This window comes from Fukomys damarensis, unplaced genomic scaffold, assembly GCF_012274545.1.
Source record: "Fukomys damarensis isolate Sample0158 unplaced genomic scaffold, DMR_v1.0_HiC HiC_scaffold_39, whole genome shotgun sequence".
Classification (NCBI taxonomy): Eukaryota; Metazoa; Chordata; class Mammalia; order Rodentia; family Bathyergidae; genus Fukomys; species Fukomys damarensis.
Genome location: NW_022900951.1, coordinates 58,315,800 through 58,334,783, shown reverse-complemented (window position 1 = coordinate 58,334,783; position 18,984 = coordinate 58,315,800). Strand labels below are relative to the sequence as shown.

At 39.6% G+C, this 18,984-nt stretch overlaps 2 long non-coding RNA genes across 2 annotated transcripts in view; both read right to left on the bottom strand.

Annotated features, from left to right (window-relative positions):
- Positions 1-4,002: 4,002 nt before the first annotated feature.
- Positions 4,003-7,286, bottom strand: LOC117284714. Its single transcript, XR_004515789.1, has 3 exons — positions 7,095-7,286; positions 5,292-5,327; positions 4,003-4,455 (listed from the first exon to the last, which is right to left on the bottom strand). It is a non-coding gene; the product is annotated as an uncharacterized LOC117284714 (long non-coding RNA).
- A 7,396-nt stretch (positions 7,287-14,682) lies between these two features.
- LOC104866928 overlaps positions 14,683-18,984 on the bottom strand; it is a 111,140-nt gene continuing 106,838 nt past the window's right edge. The window contains exons 7-8 of the long non-coding RNA XR_781606.2: positions 17,643-17,702; positions 14,683-14,944 (exon numbers count right to left, since the gene is read on the bottom strand). This is a non-coding gene — a long non-coding RNA (uncharacterized LOC104866928). The remainder of the gene's footprint in view (positions 14,945-17,642; positions 17,703-18,984) is intronic.

Here is an 18,984-nt window from a genome sequence, read left to right as displayed (position 1 = left end):
AAAAAAAAAAAAAAAAAAAGAATACTAAACTCTAATTCACACATAAATCTGAGTGATCCATTCTGTGGTTGCATCAATAAAAGGCTCTTTGGCAGGTCTTAAATTATTCATACCCACAATGAGTGACTGAAAACAGGAAAATGAAGAAAATAAAAGGATGATAAACTTGAGACAGTGTTGTGGTCCTCTCTTACTAGCTAGGAAAAATACCAAGGCTGTGTGCTTCCTCTCCCCCATTCCACATGTTGAAACATACTGGGAAACTGTTTCCAGAGCCAGGAGAAAGCCACCTGAGTTCCTTAGCTTCCATTATTTTGTAACACACTCTAAGTCTTGCCTTTTCCCAAAAGCTAACATAAAAAAAAAAGTTAAAAGATTTGAGTCCTCTGACAGATGAAAGCCCAAGTGGGAAAGAAGGAGAAGAAGGGGATTAGAGCTTTTGTAGGTGACACAAAGAGGAAAAGGCGGGGGGAAGCCCAAAAACTAAACCCGTCCTTCTTGGCTTAAATCCATAAATTTCAGATAGGAAAGAAAGAAAACTATGCCCAAAAGGCACACTTCCAGCCAAAATATGTTATTAAGATTCAGGGGTCTGGGGACTCCTTCTAAAGATTCTTTCTAGGTTCTTGTCCTGAACAAAGAATTGGACAAAATAAGCAAAAAAGGTAGTGAGGTTTTACATTTATTAAAGATAGGAAAGGCCAGGGATTTAGCTCAGTGGTTGCAGTACCTGCCTCATAAGCTCAAAGGCCCAAGTTCGATCCCTACTACCAGAAAGAAAGAAAGAAAGAAAGAAAGCAAGCAAGCAAGCAAGCAAGCAGGAAGGAAGGAAGGAAGGAAGGAAGGAAGAAGGTAGGAAGAAATATAGAAAAAGAAACATGCTCTGCAGAGTGAATATGAGCCAATTAGAAGTAGAAAAAGAAGAATACACTTCAGGCTGAGGGTATTCCACTATAAAAGAGAGAACACAATGGCCAAGACCTTAATGGTGGCTATCTTTTGCTCTCCCAGCCCTTGGACTGACTTCAGGTCTAAGCCATCCTGTCAAAAACTTGCTTGATTTCTTGTGAGAATTGAAGATATCATTTTCTGATTGGTCCCAGATGCAGGCCTTTGGGAATTGTTTTTCTGCACATTTCCTAGATTTCCATGATTGACAAGTCACGCCCAATTGCTCAGCCAGTTTGCCACACCCTAATCTCCTACCTCATTTTGATTTGGTCATTAGTGAGCAAACAAACCTGACCATAGGAACCTAAGTGGCTGGTAACAGTACATTCAATTTGTGCTTCAGAAGATGTAGTTTGTGTACCTAATCTGCTTTAGTATATGTTGAAGTGGACTGTGGCACAGTGTGCAAAGTCTTCAATATTGGGCTCATAGATATGAGTATGTCAAATGAGATTTTTTTTTTCTACATGGATACCCACTCAAACTAAGGCAGGTCTTGATTTTGTGATTGACTGACTGATTTGAATGAGGCAACATCTTGATGTGTAGTTCAGACTGGCTTTGAACTTACTAGATAGCCTTGAAGTTGTGGAAATTCTACTGTCTCTGCCTCATCAGTGCAGGGATTATAAGTATATGCTACCATACCTAACTGGTTATATGAATTTTGATGGCACAGTAGGTTTGAACTCCTTGCATAATTAAAGGCAATGTTAGTTCTCCACACTAGATTTGCAAATTTCTTTTAAATGCAGTATCATAGATACAGAGGGAGCAAAAGTGATATTGCTATAGCTAGAGCTAAACTGTGTCAAAAACAGGTCAAAATAGAGGTGGCCAATTTGCAATACTTCTAACAGTTTGAATTTTTACCCAGATGATGATGTAAAGAAATTGTTTGGAAACAGGTTTTAAATCAGTTATTTGTCAATTAAAACATCAAGGCTGGGATTGGAGATTCTGCATAGCCTTCTATTAGTCTATCTGCTATGGACCCTTTGCCTCATTTGTGTGTGTGTGTGTGTGTGTGTGTGTGTGTGTGTGTGTGTGTGTGTGAGGTTTTTGGTTGTAGGGCTTTTATTCACCCAACTGGCAGGCACGTGAATCTCATAATTTGCCATATCTGATTTATGAATTGAATGTGTTTCTTGTATGCAGCATATTGTTGGATCTTGCTTCTTGATCTATTCTGCCAGTCTGTTTCTTTTCATTGGTGAATTGAGACCATTAACATTGATGGTATTAACTGGTATGTATTGACTTCTTGTCATGTTATTTTCCTGTTGTTGGTTCACTTTTCCCCACTCTATTTAATTGCTTGCCTTGCCTGGTGCATTCATTCTTCTGGTGTTCGTGCAAGTGAAGTCCTTGTTATCTCTTTCTAGAATATTCTTCAGAACATTTTGTAGTGCTAGTGTGGTGGTCATGAATTTCCTCAGGTGTTCTTTGTGTCATGGATGTACCTGATTTCTCCATCAATTTTGAAAGATAGTTTTAGGTTTGAAGGAAGCATAGAAAAAGTTACTCAGATTCATGTGACTGAAGTGTCTCCTTCATATGTTCCATGCTAGAGGAAGACTGGCTACTCTCTAAGATTCTGTAGTATTTTGTTCTTCTGTTGGGATTCCAGGATCTTGACTATTATATGCTTTGGTGTAGTTTTTCAGTCATGGCTAATTGGAATTTTATAGGCCTTACTTATCTGTATGTCAAATTCTCTTTCCATGCTTGTAAAGTTTTCTGCCATTACTTCTGTGAACAGGTTTTTAATGTCACTTTTACTATCTCGCACTTTTTCATTGACTCCAATCACTCTTGTGTTATATTTCTTTGCATTATCTAGCAGCTGTTGAATTGATTTTCAGTGGTATCTTTTTTTAAAAGAAATATTTATTTTAATGATTGCTAATCACAATCCTGTCTTCTATATCTAATATTCTGTCCTCACATTGGTTTATTCTACTGTGTATACTTTCAATAGAATTTTTAATCTCTTGGCTGTAGCTAAACCTCCAGCCCTCTCTTGGATATCTGTATGAATCAGTTTCATGGATTCCATTTCTTTCCCATGTTGGTCATTCATGGTTTCCACATTTTCCTAAGCTCTTCTATTTTTAAAAATCTGTATTTGCTCTAGAGTCACTAAGGAAGTCTTGAATTATTGTTGCCATCTCTGTAGTTATCTGAGAAACTATTTCTGATTTGATTTTTGTCTAGAGCCTCATATCTGCTTTTTAACCATTGCTGATATCACTTTGGAGAGTCCAGAGGGCTGGCTTTAAAGCTGTTCCACGTCACTGCCCCCTGGGTTTGCCTTTGGTGAGCTGAAAATCTGGGGTTGCTTCTTGCTTCTGTGTCTTCTCATTTTCTTTTTTTTAAATAAAATTTTCTATTTTTTCTTTAATTCCTGGGTTGATGTTTATAAATTGCCTATGTTAGTAGCTTTATTGCTAGTATTAAGACCCATTAGGAAATGACTACTCAGAGACTTCTAGGTATAGCTGGCTTTTGGGTTTTGAGTTTGTTGCAAGATTCTACCTCCTCAATTTATTAGGGATGTGAAGTTGCTGCCTACTTAGCCCAGCTCCTGGTTCTTTGGCACGGATATTATTTATGGCCTTTACACAGTCTCAGTCTTGGCAAACCAGAAAGAGTGATTAGAATAATTAAGTCACCTTGGCTAAGGTAGCACAATCAGTAATAACAACAGCATCAATTGTACCATAGAAAATGAAAAATGTGCTATTAATTTGTCAACTTTAACTGTGGTTATATATCAAAATCTACCACAAACCAGAAAATTGTATACAGTAAATAAGCCCTCAGTATGACAATTTTACCCTCAGGGGAAAAAATTAGTGGTTGGGGAAAAAATAGAGAAATAGAAGAAATTAGAAGCAAGGCTGAAGGCCACGGGAAGATTAAAAGATCTTTGGGGAACTGATGAAGACAGGAGGGAAAAAGAGAAGAAATAAAAACAAGAACAGACAAAACCAAACAAAGATAAAACAAGAAAAAAGAAGACAAGAAAAAATGTCCACTTTAAAGTGTGTCTCTGCTGTCATTGGTATACAAAGTGGATGGACAGAGTCCAGATCCATGTTGATTAATCCCAACAAGTCAGCCATAAATTTACAGCAGAGTATTGGATAATCCCAGCAAGCCTTAACCTTTAGTTCCACTGAAGTTCAGGCTCATTTCTGGCTGTGAGTCTGGGACACAATTTGTTGTAGATACTCAATGTGCCTCCTGCCAGCTGGAACTCAGCTCCTTGGCATCCTGCTGATTTAACTCAGCAGTCTCTCCCTGACATTGGGAGCTTCTAGATGGGGCCAGTCCACAGTTGCTCTGAGTCCTACTGGCCAATCGTGCTCTGCTGGGTGGCATCTGAACCCGAAAAACTCACCAGCCACTGCAGTCTATTGTGTCCACTGCTCTCTTCAATTGTTGCATTTATCTGTGGCGGCCTCTGGAGTCCACTCTGTGGACCTCTGGGTCTTTGTGCTTGCGAGGCAGGAGGAGGAACCACTGAGCTACATCCCCAGCCAACATTTATATTTAAATTTTATAGAATACAAAGTATTCCCATATATTTTAGACATAATGGGCTCAATCACCAGTACTATAATAAATAAATAAAGTAAATTTTAGCAATTTAATTAAAATGTAAGCAAGCTGTATAGTGTTTGAAATGTGGTATGCAATATATGTAATTGCCTTGTATTGATACATGACTATCAAAATATAAATCATTTTTAACTTTATGCATACTAACTTTATACAAAATACAAATCATATTTAACTTTGTGTGCTATATATTACATATTTATGATAGAAATTATCTAATTATATAATAATTCACTTAAACAATGGTAGTTTATTATATTTAAATGTAACTATTTTACTTATGTATGTATACAACTGTATTTTACCTATGAAGTCATCTTACATATATTTCATGACATATAAAATTTTGATGCAAAGCATGTGATATTTGTTTCAGATTTTATTATATGTATTTAATTATGCTTCATAGTATCTGTTATTGTGTTTTATATTGTTTATATGTATTATACGTTTGTATATTATGTATTTTATGTAATATATTTAAAATAGATGATATATTTATATATAGTCACATATAAAATATTTTGCACAGTAATGCTATTTAAATATTAACATTTTTAAATATATAATACACTTGACATTTTACTTCTAATATATGTAATAGAAGACATATAATAGATCTAAATTATATGTAACACCTATCTTATAATTTGTATTCTAGATATTTTAAAATTCAGAGCATTTGAGGTATAGCTTAGTGGTAGAGCACTTACCTAGTTTGTATTAGGCTGTGAATCCATTCTCTAGCACTAAAATCAAGGAAAGAAAAAGAAAGATTCATCAATAATCACTTTCAGGGTAGGGGATTTAGCTTAGTGGTGCCACCACGTGCCTCATAGGCAGAAGGTCCCAAGTTCCAACCCCGGCACCAAAAGTACCCCCCAAAACAAAACAAAAAATAATAATTGCTTTCTTTTTTTGCATGTTGAGAAACTGTACATCATTATATACTTCAAAAGTGTATAATGGGTGTATATAAGGCAGGGATATATGTGTTCATGAGCTCTTCTTATCTGCTAAATAACAGAGATTTTGCAATTTTCCACCTCCAATTTTTCTGGGTTTTTTTGTTGATATAGGATCTTACTATGTAGTTCAGGCTGGTCTTCAACTCATAGTGCTGCCCAAATTGGCTTTGAACAAGGCAGTCGTCTTGCCTCAGTCTCCAAAGTGCTGAATTACAGGTGTGCACCACCACACACAGTTCTCTATCAAATAAAAATGACTTTGCTAGATATTTACAATCACTACATATGAATGAAATTGCTAAGCCATTGAAAAATAAAATTTATTTTTTTACATTAGAGACAAAAATAAATGTTTCTGTTCTTAAAAAATGACTGCTGCTCAATGGGAACAAATATGTTGGAAGAAAAAACATATCTCAATACAGAAAGCTATAGAAATTTTATATAGAAACTGAAGAGAACAAAAAAAATTGTAAAATTTTCCAAATCTGATGCATGTTGATAACATTATTCATAAAGGTCAGAATCAAAATATTATATTCCAACAAACTTAGATATTGTTTGTTCTCTGTAAGTGTTCTTAAAGTATTGGTCTGATTTTCTTTTTAATATATAATTTTTTAAGACAGGGTCTCACTATGTAGTTCATGTTGACCTTGATCTCTATGTGACTTTGTACTTGCAGCAGTCCTCATGCCTCAGCCTCCTGATTACTGGGATTACAGGTGTGCACCACCATTCCTGGCTTGTTCTGCTTTGGAAAAGCTGTTAAATGTAAGGGATACATATATATTTTTTAATTTTTTTTTTAAAGCCAGGCATGATGGCACATGCCTGTACTCTCTGATTCTGAGCAACCACAACATCCTGGAGCACTAGCACCAAAACGACCTGCAGAATGGCTTCTTCATGCTCAGGGGTCATGTGCCTGAGTTGGTGAGCAATGAAAAGGCTGCCAGAGTGGTCATGTTGAAGAAGGCCTCCTACAGGCTGAGGAGCACCAGCTGCTGCTGGAGAAAAACTGCAGGCTGAGCAGCACCAGCTGTTGAAGGTCAAGCTTGTGAGGATTTGCTAGGCATCCCTCTGAGGAATGAGTGGACTCTAACCACCATGTTTTTGCATTTTGATTTTGATTTTTTTGTTATTGGGGATCGAACTCAGGACCTTGTGCTTGCAAGGCAGGCGGCAGAACCGTTGAGCTAAATCCCTGGCCCAATTTTGATTTTTAGAAATTGTATTGACTTTAAGAATGTTGGTTTACTTTCTCCAATTGGTTTCTTTTCATGTTTGGATCTAGGTGGGGCCAGGGCATGTGGGGTTTTGTTTTGTTGTTGTTTTTTTTTTTTTGGTACTGGGGATCAAACTCAGGACCTTGTGCTTGTGAGGCAGGCGGCTACACCACTGAACTAAATCCCCAGCCCTAGGGGTTCTGCAGGATGTCCAAGAGTCTCTCCCAGGATGTTGGGAGACTTTGGCATCTCCTGCACTGTTCACCCCTATGGCAGCTTTGATGTTGTGACACTTGGAAGCCACTGTGGCTGTTCTTACCTTTGTTCCTTCCAAGATTTGTTCCTTCTTTTTACCAGGGTGTTTAAATTTCATCTGTGGCCACCATCCAGCTTTTCTGGCCAGTCATTTCACACATCCCCATTTCTGTAAATACCATTGACACTGACTTTGGCAAATGTCCTGGGTAATGAAAGGTGGCTTTTGCCACCAGTATTACACTGGGAATTCATGCCTAAGTATTATAATAATACCTTGATTTTGAGGAGCATATTTTGTATATGAATATATTGTTAAATTTTGTTATGTGCTATACTAATTTTTATACTTCCTGTATACTTTACTATAACACTATATATAACTAAATTTGATACTTATATGCCTTTTCCCTAGCCTGTTTTTTTTCCCCTTCTTAAAGAATTTGTTCATGATTGGTACATAGAACAGGGTAAATTCACATTCTGTGGTGAATTTCTTCAAGCTATATATTTAGTACAGCATCTTATAGCACTTTGAAATACCTTATGTTTATGAAAATAAATAGCAATAAAATGAGAAAAAAGTTCTTAGTTCTAATCACACATCAAGTTAAGGATGACTGGAGAAAGGCTCACTAAATATCAGGACATTCTTATTGAAAACCAGATGTTTCTCTCCTGTCTTTCACTATTTTAAACCTAGCAAGCCTCCTCCCAACCAAAAATTAGATAAAACATGAGTGTAAACAGACCATCACCCAAAATTATGACAGCTGCCCTGATCTGAGAGACCAGCCAATAAGAAGGCTGGCTACTATATAGTTCACTGATGGAAGTAGTTGGCAGTAGTTTCATAAAGGATGGCATTAAGAGGGCAGGCTATGCCATAGTCAGCCCTACCCAGTTCACTGAAACAAGAGCACTCCCCTCTGGGACTTCTGCCCAAGAGGCTCTTCAACTTGCCCCAGGGCAAGACAATCAAAATATATATACTCAAAATATACCTTTCTGATCTTAAATGTACATATGGCCATCTGGAAAGAAAGAGGACTTGAGCCAGGTGTGGTGGCGCATACCTGTAATCCCAGCACTCAGGAGGCTGAGGCAGGAGGATCACTGAATTCGAGACCAGCCTGGGCTACATAGTGAGTTCCAGGTCAGTCTCAACTACATAGTGAGACCCTGTCTCAAAAAACAAAAACAAAAAAATATATATTATAATGAAATCTGAGAGAATTTACTACAATCTATAAAATTCAAAAATTAGTGGGATGTGGTAGCACACACCTATATTCCCAGCACTCCAGGATTTGGGCAGGAGGGCTGCAAGTTCGAACATAGCTTGGACAACTTAGGGAGCTAGGGAGACTTTGTCTCAAAATTTAAAAAGAAAAAAATTTTCACCATAACCTGCTGCCATGCACCTCCACCATTCCTCTTGGACACATACACATATAATTATTTCACAAACCACCTCTAGAAGGAGACTCCTGAACCCCAAAACCTGGTAACATACCTTGAGAAAGCCAGCCAGGAAGCATGACTTTTGGGCATAGTTTCATTTCTCTCGCAAATCTATGGTCAAGAAGGGTCTCCACCCCCACCCCCTGTGTGTGTGTGTGTGTGTGTGTGTGTGTGTGTGTGTGTGTGTCTCCCCTAGGAAAGCTCAAATCTTCTCATCCATTCTCTCCCAGGACAGGCCTTCATCCATCAAAAGGATTGCCTCTTTTTGGTTATTGAGGAGAGGCTGATAAAATAAATAGAAGCTGGAGAACTCACAAAGCTTTCTTATGGTTCCAGGAACACTTTCCTGTAGGACAGAGCAGGGCAAGCACACAGCAGTTGTATTTTCCCCAGCTGGTAAGAGGCCCATAGATTCACCTCAAGTTAATCTCCTCCTTTATTTATTCACTTTCCCTCATTTTTGGTCACTCATTTTGGGTATGAGTCATTTAAGAGCTTCCAGAGAGCCTGCTATTAATAGTCATGGAATGGATTGTAAGACTTCAAAGTCCCACTTCCATTCCACAGAGCGTGAACAGCCAAAAAGGCCTCTACGATGCTGGGTCCTAAAACCCAGTGAGGATCTGGAAGCTCGATGGAGGAACAAGAGTCACCCAGGAAGGAACACACCAGGCTAGTTGGTAAACAGACCTTTATTAGCCTGGCCAGACGGCACTCTCAGAACCAAGTAGCGCAGAGAGGCACCAGCTCAGGGGCTGAGGTCCTTTTTATAGGGAGGTAAAAAGGGGGGTTAACAATCTAAGCTTGCAGGCAGGGAACAAAGGTCTGCTGATTTGAACTGGTCATCAGCAGTCATGTACTCGGTAGTCACACACTGATGAGTAACAGATACCTATAGGATGCTTCAAAGGCCACCAAGACATTCTGGATGAGCAGTTTGACAATTAACTTGGGGTCTCTATGTACGGTACAGATTTTATCTCATAGTCTAGAATCACTAACACCACTAGAATCACTAGACATCAAACAGTACAAGATTGCCTTACATTCCTAAGCCAGGGTTTGAACAAAGGTCGGGGCTAAGGCTGCAATGGGAGGGGGTTAGAGCACTGGCTCCTAGGCCCTTTGTCATTTAGCATGGGCTTGTAATTCAGGTCTTACAGGATCATTCAGGTTCCATGTAGGATCTAGAATTTAGTCCCTGATACATTATTAAGCTTTTGGGAACCTGCTTGTGCTCAAAGTCTCATCTACACTTTTTCCCTATGTGCCCTTTTATGTCAAGGTAACCATAGTTAAGTCACTTTCTCAGGGCCTTATTTCAATCCATTCCACCTTTCTGCCATATTTTGTGGCCATTTTGGTTCATCTTGTGGGTCACCCACATGGATTGTCATGTCTGTTTGCCATTTTCCTTTCTCTTTTTTAACTGGACTCATGGTCACCAAGAAATCTCAGTCTTAGAGAGAAGATCTAAAACTCCAAATTCAGGTAAGCACATGGATCTCCTCCCCTCTTCTCCTCTAAATCAGGTTAGATCCCTTCCCTGTTTATTTTCTCTAACAGAAATTCAGGTAATTTAGAAACATATGCATGATGGCCTTAGCAGAAGAAAGAACAGCCAGTAGAGGTCAACTCAAGTGGCTGTGAGTATGCAAAAGTAGAGCCATCCTTGTTCTTAAAAGTTCTTTTAAATTGCTTTAAATTTTTTTTTTTTTTCAAAAGAGGTTTCTATCTCCACTGCCTTAAACAAAGTGCCAAAGTTTTTATTATTGTAAATTCAAGGGATTTTGTTTCTCAGGTGGCTAAGTGAGCAGTGGGTGAGGCTACACCCTGGACAATTTAAGAGCTTACCATTTCTAAGGGTGCCCCAGGGAAGGTTCCACCCTGATTTCTTGGCCTCAAACTGCTAAGGGAGACCTCCCAAGGAGGGAGGGAGATTCACCCTGATCTCTTAGTAATTTCTAAGGGAGCCCCTAAGGAGTCTGTGGGCCAACACACCATGGGAAACAACCTGCACATCCCAGTTACCTCACCACTAGGCTGTGTGTTATTTTCAGTTAGATTAAGTCTCCAGAGGCAAAGAAAGTGGTATGAAATCCCTATGTTCAGGCTTCTATAGCTCTTTACCTCTGTAAAGGCCCAAGAACTATAGTACTTAATGAGGCCTCCAAAAGAAAAAAATATCGATATAATTGATGCCCACTTATCTCTCAGGGGTATATGGATCTCTTCAACCTGTTTCAAGCAGAAGCTAGCACTCCAGAGAGACTTAGTATTTTCAACTATGACATAATTTCTGGACATGGTCTTTTCTGTGTTCACCAAATAGAATCTAAGTGAGGATGAAAGGAGAGGGGCTGAGAAAAAACTAATGGACCAAAATTATGCCTGTCCCAATTGGCAATGCTTTGAGCACACCCAAGTCATCCAAGGGAAAACTCAGGCCAATCAAGGCCTGCAAGAAAACTGGAAACATGGCATGTGACTGTACCAAGCTATGATGTCAGGAGCCATTCTACATAATATTGGGGAAAAATCATTTCATATTAAATTTCTTTTTCTGGTACTTGGAATTTAACTCAGGACCTTGTGCTTGCCAGGCAGGCACAGTGCCACTGAGCTACATCCCTGGCCCTCATAATAAATTATGACTGGGGCTGTATGAACCCTAATGTCCTTCTCACCAGCCAGCTATGGCATTCAGAAACATAACTCCATTTTGCCTCCAGTCACAGATGAGACTTCAGTGGTCCCATGATACTGTGACATTCAAGGGCAAGAGTTAAATCAACTGAAGAGATCCTGGTTCTTTGAGAATGAAGTAGTAATAAAAAAAGAAAGGTTTCACCTGGGAAGGGATAAATTCCTTATCACTTTAACCTTTTCCACCTACTATTATAAGAATATTTTGCTCATCTCACTGTACTCATCCACATAAGATGCTCATCGACCTAAGATCCTCATTAAAATAGGATTACCATAAGATGTTCATTGACCTAAGATCCTCATTAAAATAGGATTACCATGGACCGCTAAGTCACCTGATACTCCTTCCAATTATTGTATGAACCCAATAAATAGTGGCAAGCTTGGAATGTCTGTCTTTGCCCACCATGAGGCACTGACCTCCCACCCCCCCCATATACTTTGAGATTATCAAAGTCTCTACTGTCTTTTTTCTTTAGCCCTTGCTGTTCCCCTTTCTAGGCAGTTGGAGGACTGATCACCGTTTAATACTACCACCTAGGCCCTGCTCTGTGTGTCAGATGGCTGACATGCCTGGAGGATTGACTGTCCTTTCTCCTGGAAAGGGGCTAGACCAGCCAAAAGGCTGGTCAAGTGTCAAGAAGGGCAGCCTTAGAGCCCCTCAAGACTTTAGCCTTCTCCTCTGTTCCTGAGGAATCATTCAGTCCTTCCTCAAGGTAAGCAGTGGGATCCTTCTACCTGAAACTCCTAGAGTGCTTGGATTACAGGCTGGCGCTAGCCCCCTCAGCACCTATTATTTTATACTACAGGCTTTGATAGTCGTCAGGTATGTAGGTCTAGCCTATCAGAAGATGTCTGCCATTCAAAAGACCTTTCATTTGGGGAAGTTTTCTGAGACAGGGTCTTGCCATGTAGTCCAGGCTGGCTTTGAACTCACTAAGGAGCCTAGGCTGGTCTCGAACTCATGATGATCCTCCTACCTCACTTTGCAGAATGCTGGTATTACAGGTATATGCCACTATGCCCGGCCTCAAAAGACATTTTTTTTTAATGTTCACATACCTCAAGAAAAATGGCATGTGACCCATCAAGTGGCAAGTGGGAAAGTACCAAGGCAACTCACAGTAAAAATGGACAGAGGCAAATGTGGGTAAGATCTCCCAGTGTGGTCTGGAAGGGAAGGAACTTCCAAGCCAGAGAAGAAAGTTTGACCTTGGTTTGTTTGGGTAACCTGTACAAGTTTTAGGGCATAAGGGCTCCTGTTCTGACTGTGTGATTCTTGCCTGTGGTGAGATTAGAGCAAGTGAATATAGGCCCAGCATGTGGAAAGCCAGTGAAAACATGCCTGAGGTTTGTTTATTCTAGTAAGCACTGACTGATACACAGGGGGTACAGGAAAACATACTCACTGTGGGAATTAGATAGAGAAGAATAAATCCCTCCCTGCCTAATGATGTCCTCCCACTGAGGACAGGACGCAGTTGATGGAAGGTACCTAATCAACTCATGCTCAAATGATGTGCATGGACCTTACTGAATTATCGTGTTTACCTGCACACCAGTAGCTTTATGCTAATGATCTGGAGCCTCAAAATACTTTCAAGGTCATTGTTACAGTCCTGGAAAAGGGTCCAGGCTTTTCAAGGATCAAATGGAACACATCAGAGAGGGAGGCTAATACCTGGATGCTGGGAATTCAGGAAACTGCTTAAGGCTATAACTGTTTCCTGCTTTTCCAACCATGTGGGAGTGGGGAGGAGACTGCAATGCATTATGTTTTTCTTCCAGCTGTAGACTTACAGGCTCATCCTAAGTTTATCTCCTTTTCTTTTTTCATTTGTGGCCACTCTGCCAGTATGAGTTGTGTAGCTAGAGAGCCTATTATGCCAAAATCCCAACTGTGATTTCCCCCTACATGGCTTTTTCTTTCGCAGGGTGCCATTTTAGCTAGGTTGCCATGCTGTCTCATCAGAGGACTGGTTGCCAATCTATCTTGTCACATAATTGGTCACCATTTTGAGTCAACCACCACCATATTTATTTACAATTATTTCCTTGTTTTGTTTTTTATCAATTTACCTTGTGCTCCCAGGTAATCTCACCCTTGTAGATAGGAGATGAGCCTCTGATCTCAGACAACATGTAGACTTCCTCCCTCTTTTCTTTTAAATTGGGCTAGATCTCTTCCTTGTTTCTTACAAAACTCACAGCAATGCCTGAGCAGAACAGCCAGGAAAGCTTAACTCAAGTGACTGTGAGTACACAAAAGTAAAGCCGTAATTGTTCAAAAATCCTTTTAAGGTTTTCTGATTTTTGTTTTTTAAAGAAGGTTTCCCTTTCTATTGCCTTAAAGAAAGCACCAGAGTTTTTGCTATGGGGTATTATTTCCCAAGTGGTTCTGAATAGGGAAATTATTTCTGACCAGAAGAAGCCTGTGATGTAGCTAAGTGGGTAGTAAGCAAAGGCTCCTTCCATACCTAAAATATGTCTGGGTCTCATTCAGACATGCCGGACATATTTTCCTCCATTGTTCTTTGTTCTCAGTAGAGTTTCTGTGACACTTGCTCTGCACTATATAAAGTTAATCCTGGTGTACCTTTCTATCCAATTGTATAAGCATAATGTATCTACCTCAACCAATGAACTAATGCTATGTGCCTTGCCACTGTATCCTCACCTGCTAAATCTATATAAACCCTGTTCACCACCCAGACAAGGTTGATCACTTGATGAAGTCCCCCATCAGTCTGCTAGTGAAATAAACCTGCCTCCAACTTCCAGGGTGTGGGCTTGATTCTTCTTGGCCAGACTCTGTTATACCACCTAGAGCTACAACACTGTGAGTTATATTTGCTACAATAGTTCCATCCTGCTTAAGCAGATCCATCAAGTAGCATAATGTGGCTAAGGGAGTACCAGTGGTGAGGAACTCTACTCTGATCTAATGGGAATTTTGAAGGGCTACATAGAGCCATCAAGTGGCTCAATACTCCTCTCTCTGAGGAGCTAATGGGCCCGAATATGTAGAGAAAAAGCCTTTGGTAGGACGTTCTTCCATGCTTCCACGATAGTTCCTTAAGACTCTAGCCTTATTCTTAGTTCATCAGAAACCATTAAACCGGGCTATACTTCCCAAGAAGATAAATGGGCCTTAGGAAAAAGGGGAGTGAAAAAGGGACTCTGCTGGTATTTAGAAAACAAATTGGTTCTTCCACAAGGGACACTGTGGAAGGCTATAAAAACCACTAATCATTTTTTTTCCCATATGGGAAGAGATGCTACATTGGAAATGGTCACTCAAATTTTTACAGGATTTGGACTGGTGGCAACCACCTGACAGGTCTTTAAAGCCCATTCTCAGCCTACAATAACCATGGTAAGCCCAAACCATCTCCTTTGTTAGAACTAATACAGAGAAGAAGTACATACCCTGGGGAAGAATGGCAGTTAGACTTTACACACGCGCCAATATGTGGCAGATTTAAACAGATATCAATCCTAATTGAAACCTTTACAGGCTGGATTGAAGCCTTTCCTACTTGTTCAGAAAAGGCAATAGTGGTAGTCAAGGTGCTCTGTAAATAAATCATCCTCCAGTATGTAGCCATCTGATTCCCCCCACACACACATTTAATAAATGAGAAATTTTACCACGGTTTGTGCTTCTTTCATTCAGTTTTTTGTCCAGGACTGAAAGGGCCTAAAAGTCACCTCTTAGAGGAGACTCCAGTAGCCCAAAATCTGGGAACAATCAAAATTAGTAAACAGGTTAGTTAATTAGATATTTTGTAGGCAGTTAGGACAATCAAGGGGCCAACACAGAAGACAGTCAAGGTGCCAACATGAAGGACAATCAAGACACATTCACTGAACGCCAGCATTGTGAAAGAAGACAAATTACTACATCTACATTCTTCCCTATAAGGATGAATAGCAGTGATTGGTATTCTAAATAGGTATCAGTCACCTGGGTAGGAGACCAAGATCTTCCAAGAAAGATCCCTGACGCACCCCTTACTGAAAATCCTTGCTAGTTCCTCTTACACTTGCTACATAACTTGCTGTCCCATTTGGTCCCCATTTATTCAGTGTTACCTAAGCAACTATATCTGTTGTAATCTTATTGGCTGATCAGTTTTGTTCCACCTCGAACCTGCCTTGTGATTTCCCATTGGATCAATATTACCTAAGTGACTGTATTTGTTACTACACCTTTTTTTTTTTGGTACTAGGGATTGAGCTCAGGTCCTTTCGCTTGCAAGGCAGGCCTAAGTGACTGTATTTGTGATCTTACTAATTGACTATAGTTTTTTCCTACCTTGAACTCATATTACCTTGTGGCTTTGCCAATAAAGCACCTTTAAGAAGCAGGGTAGGCAGGCAACCGATTTTCCAGTCCTCTTTCTGTCTCTCTTAGACAAAAGTATCTTTCAATAAAGTTTCCTAATCCTAACCTCCCTGTTTGTAGAATTCATTCTTCGATTTTAGAGAACACCAACTTGCATTTTAGATATCTAGTGGGTTTGGGAGTTACATCTGTTCCCTCTATATCAAGAGTACCCAAACTATCCAGTGTGAGACCTATGCTATAACATAAATGAAAAACTAAATTTAAATTCTGAGTTACACAATACACTTTATGTAACTGTACTCAAAAAAAAAAAAAAACCCATGAAAATAGCTAACATGGCAGTGTGCAAGATAAAACAGGGCCTTTAGGGATTAAATAAAAAACTTGTAGCCGGGCATGGTGGTGCACGCCTGTAATCCCAGCTTTCCGGAGGCTGAGGCAGGAGGATCGCTGTGAGTTTGAGACCAGCCTGGGCTACAAAGTGAGTTCCAGGTCAGTCTCAACTACATAGTGAGAGCCTATCTCAAAAAACAAAAAACAATACACACACACACACACACACACACACAAAAAAAAACTTGTAGTATAAAACATGATCAAGCATAAAAACACACATATCAGCTAACAATAAAATAGCACAGAAACAAATTCTCACATATATGGAGAAATGCAATTTAAAACAACAGTGACAATGATGAATGTAACTACTGTATACCTAAAATGTACCAATAAACTCAGTAAGAAAAAAAAACAATGGTGAGATTCCATCTCATTCCAGAAAGATTGGTTATTGTCAAGAAATCAACCAATAACAAATGCTGTCCAGGCCGTGGAGAAAACTGAACCCTTCTACATTGTTGCTGGAAGCATAAATTGGTATGATCACTATAGAAATCAGTAAAAAATGAAAAATAGTTGTTCCATTTGACCCTGCTGTGCCCCTTCTAAGCTTCTTCCCAAGATTTAAAAGCATCATACCATAATGATATATGCATACTTGTATTTATAGCAACACAATTCACAATGGCTAAATCTTGGAAACAGCCTATATGTCCATCAACAGATGAATAAAGAAAACATTTATATATAATGTAGTACTACTCTGCTATAAAAAAGATAAAGGTGTGATTTTTAGGTAAATGGCTAGACCTCAAATCCATAAAGTTAAATGAAATAAATCAGACACACACGTTTGAATAATACTTTGTTTCTCTTGTATGAGAAACCCAAAGCTTAAATAGGGAGAAACACAGATAGATATTGGGAAGCAGGAAAAATATATTCAAATAACATAGGAAACAAGTGTGGGGGGAGGGGAATGGGAGAAGGGGAAAATTCTTTAAAAAAGAAAATGAAAGGGGAAAAATTGAAACAAAGCATTTGTAATCGCGGGGAGAAAGGTTGAAAGGAGTGGAGGGTGATGGGAAAAAAAAAAGAGTTAAGACACACCATGCACAGGTACACATGCCCTATAATGAATGTGATCATTATTTGTGATAAATATGTACTAATAAATTTTTTTTAAAACCCCAGGCTCCAGTGGCTTCTTACTGATGGTAATCTCTGTCAATGAGCTGTCAGGGGACTCTGGGATAGTGGAAGTTTTAACAGATTGGAAGATATCCACTCTCGCCACCCACTGACTTGGTGAGGCATCATCTGAGAATAATCTTCGTAAGTGGAGAAGATGCATGCTTCATTCACCAGGGTGATGAGGGCACCTTGCTGACCACAGTGGCACTGGGATCATCCATGCCTGTCTTATTACCTTTGGGGAACTTGGCCGAGGAGTGAATGGTTAAACTGCAGGACAAAACACACAGGCTCTGTGAAAAAATGAATGGTTGTCCTTTCCCTTTCTCCAAGAAAACTGCCTAGCCTTGAGATAGTTTCTTGCCCAAAGTACTTTTCCTCTATTTTTTTCTCTTTACTAATATTCTAAATGAAAGCGTACTCCTGGAAGTCTCCCTAATACTGCTTGTCTTAGTTGGGATAGGCCTTCTGGGCTTCTTGGTGATTGAACTAAGTCTCATCTCTGAGTAATTTTTCATTCTCTAAATGACTGTAGTTGTACAGTGTGATAGTTACCTTCACTTGCTTCTGTGATTTTGCATTCCATGGCTCATCTCCCACTGGATCTAACTCCTCCTGTGAAGTGAAAAAGAACTTAGTGAAATAAATTAGATCAAAAAGTCTCACTGTCATCCCCCTCAACACTCCCAAGGAGGGGCCAGGGATTTAGCTCAGTGGTTCTGCCACCTGCCTTGCAAGCACCAGGTCCTGAGTCCATCCCTGGTACCAAAAACAAAACAAAACAAAAAACTCCCAAGGAGGCAATCAAATGATTATAAAAAGTAAAATGCCTGTGAAATGTCCCTAGAATCTGCTGAGAGCTCAGGTGATTCTGGGGCCTTTTGAAATGACCCTTGCATTAATGGGGGCTGATAAAAACCCAGATGCAGTCAGTTTGGACATGCTGAAGAAGGCAGTTCCCTATGGGTGGGTTCTATGGGAACCTCAAATTGAGGTCATTGCTCACAATAGGAGCTACTTGGAACTCCAGAAATTTACTGGGCTAAAAGAGAAGTGAAACATTTTTACCACATGAAATGAGAAGGTATTTGAAAGATTGCTATTAAAAGCTAACAAACAAAAATAGCCAGTGTGGTTGTTCATGTCCACTCTGGGAGGCTGAGGGAGGAGGATTGCAAGTTCTAGCCCAATTTAGGCAATTTAGTGTGACCCTGTTTCAAAAGCACTGGGGATGGAGCTAGGGTGAAGGCTTTGGATTCAACCCCCAGTACTGAAACAACCAAAACAAACAAGCAAACAAACCCACCAAAACAAACAAACAAAAAATCCCTACAAAAAAAGGAGAGAGGAGGGAATAATTAACTTGTCACTGGGCAGCCAGCTCCAGGAGTAGCTAATGCCTAGATAGGCAGACCAGGTCCCTTCATTCTCACCCTTTTCCTCATATCAACCACAAACCAAAGTAAGAACTGTTGCTACAGGTAGCTAAAAACTTTAAAAAATAGGAATTTAAAAAAATGAAAAAATAATTCCTCTTATAATGCTACAGTTCCAACAAATGAAAAAGAAAAAAAGGAGGAAGGAAAGATTAAACTTTAATAAACCTCACATCCTATATGCACAATGCTAGCCCTACATTACTTTTTAGAAGCCAATCACTAGATAAAAAAAATAAACTAGCCAGGTGCTATAGGACTGCCCTCCTAGCACTCAGAGGCTGAGTCAGAAGAATCACTAGTTCAATGCTTGCCTAGATAGCTACGAGGTTTAGGGAGACTCTGACTCAAAATAAAAAATGAAAACTGAGCTGGGAATGTGTCTTGGTGCTAAGGCCCTGGTTCTTTCTGCAGGTAACCCCTCCCCCAAGAAAACAAACAGTAAAATATAAATTATATAT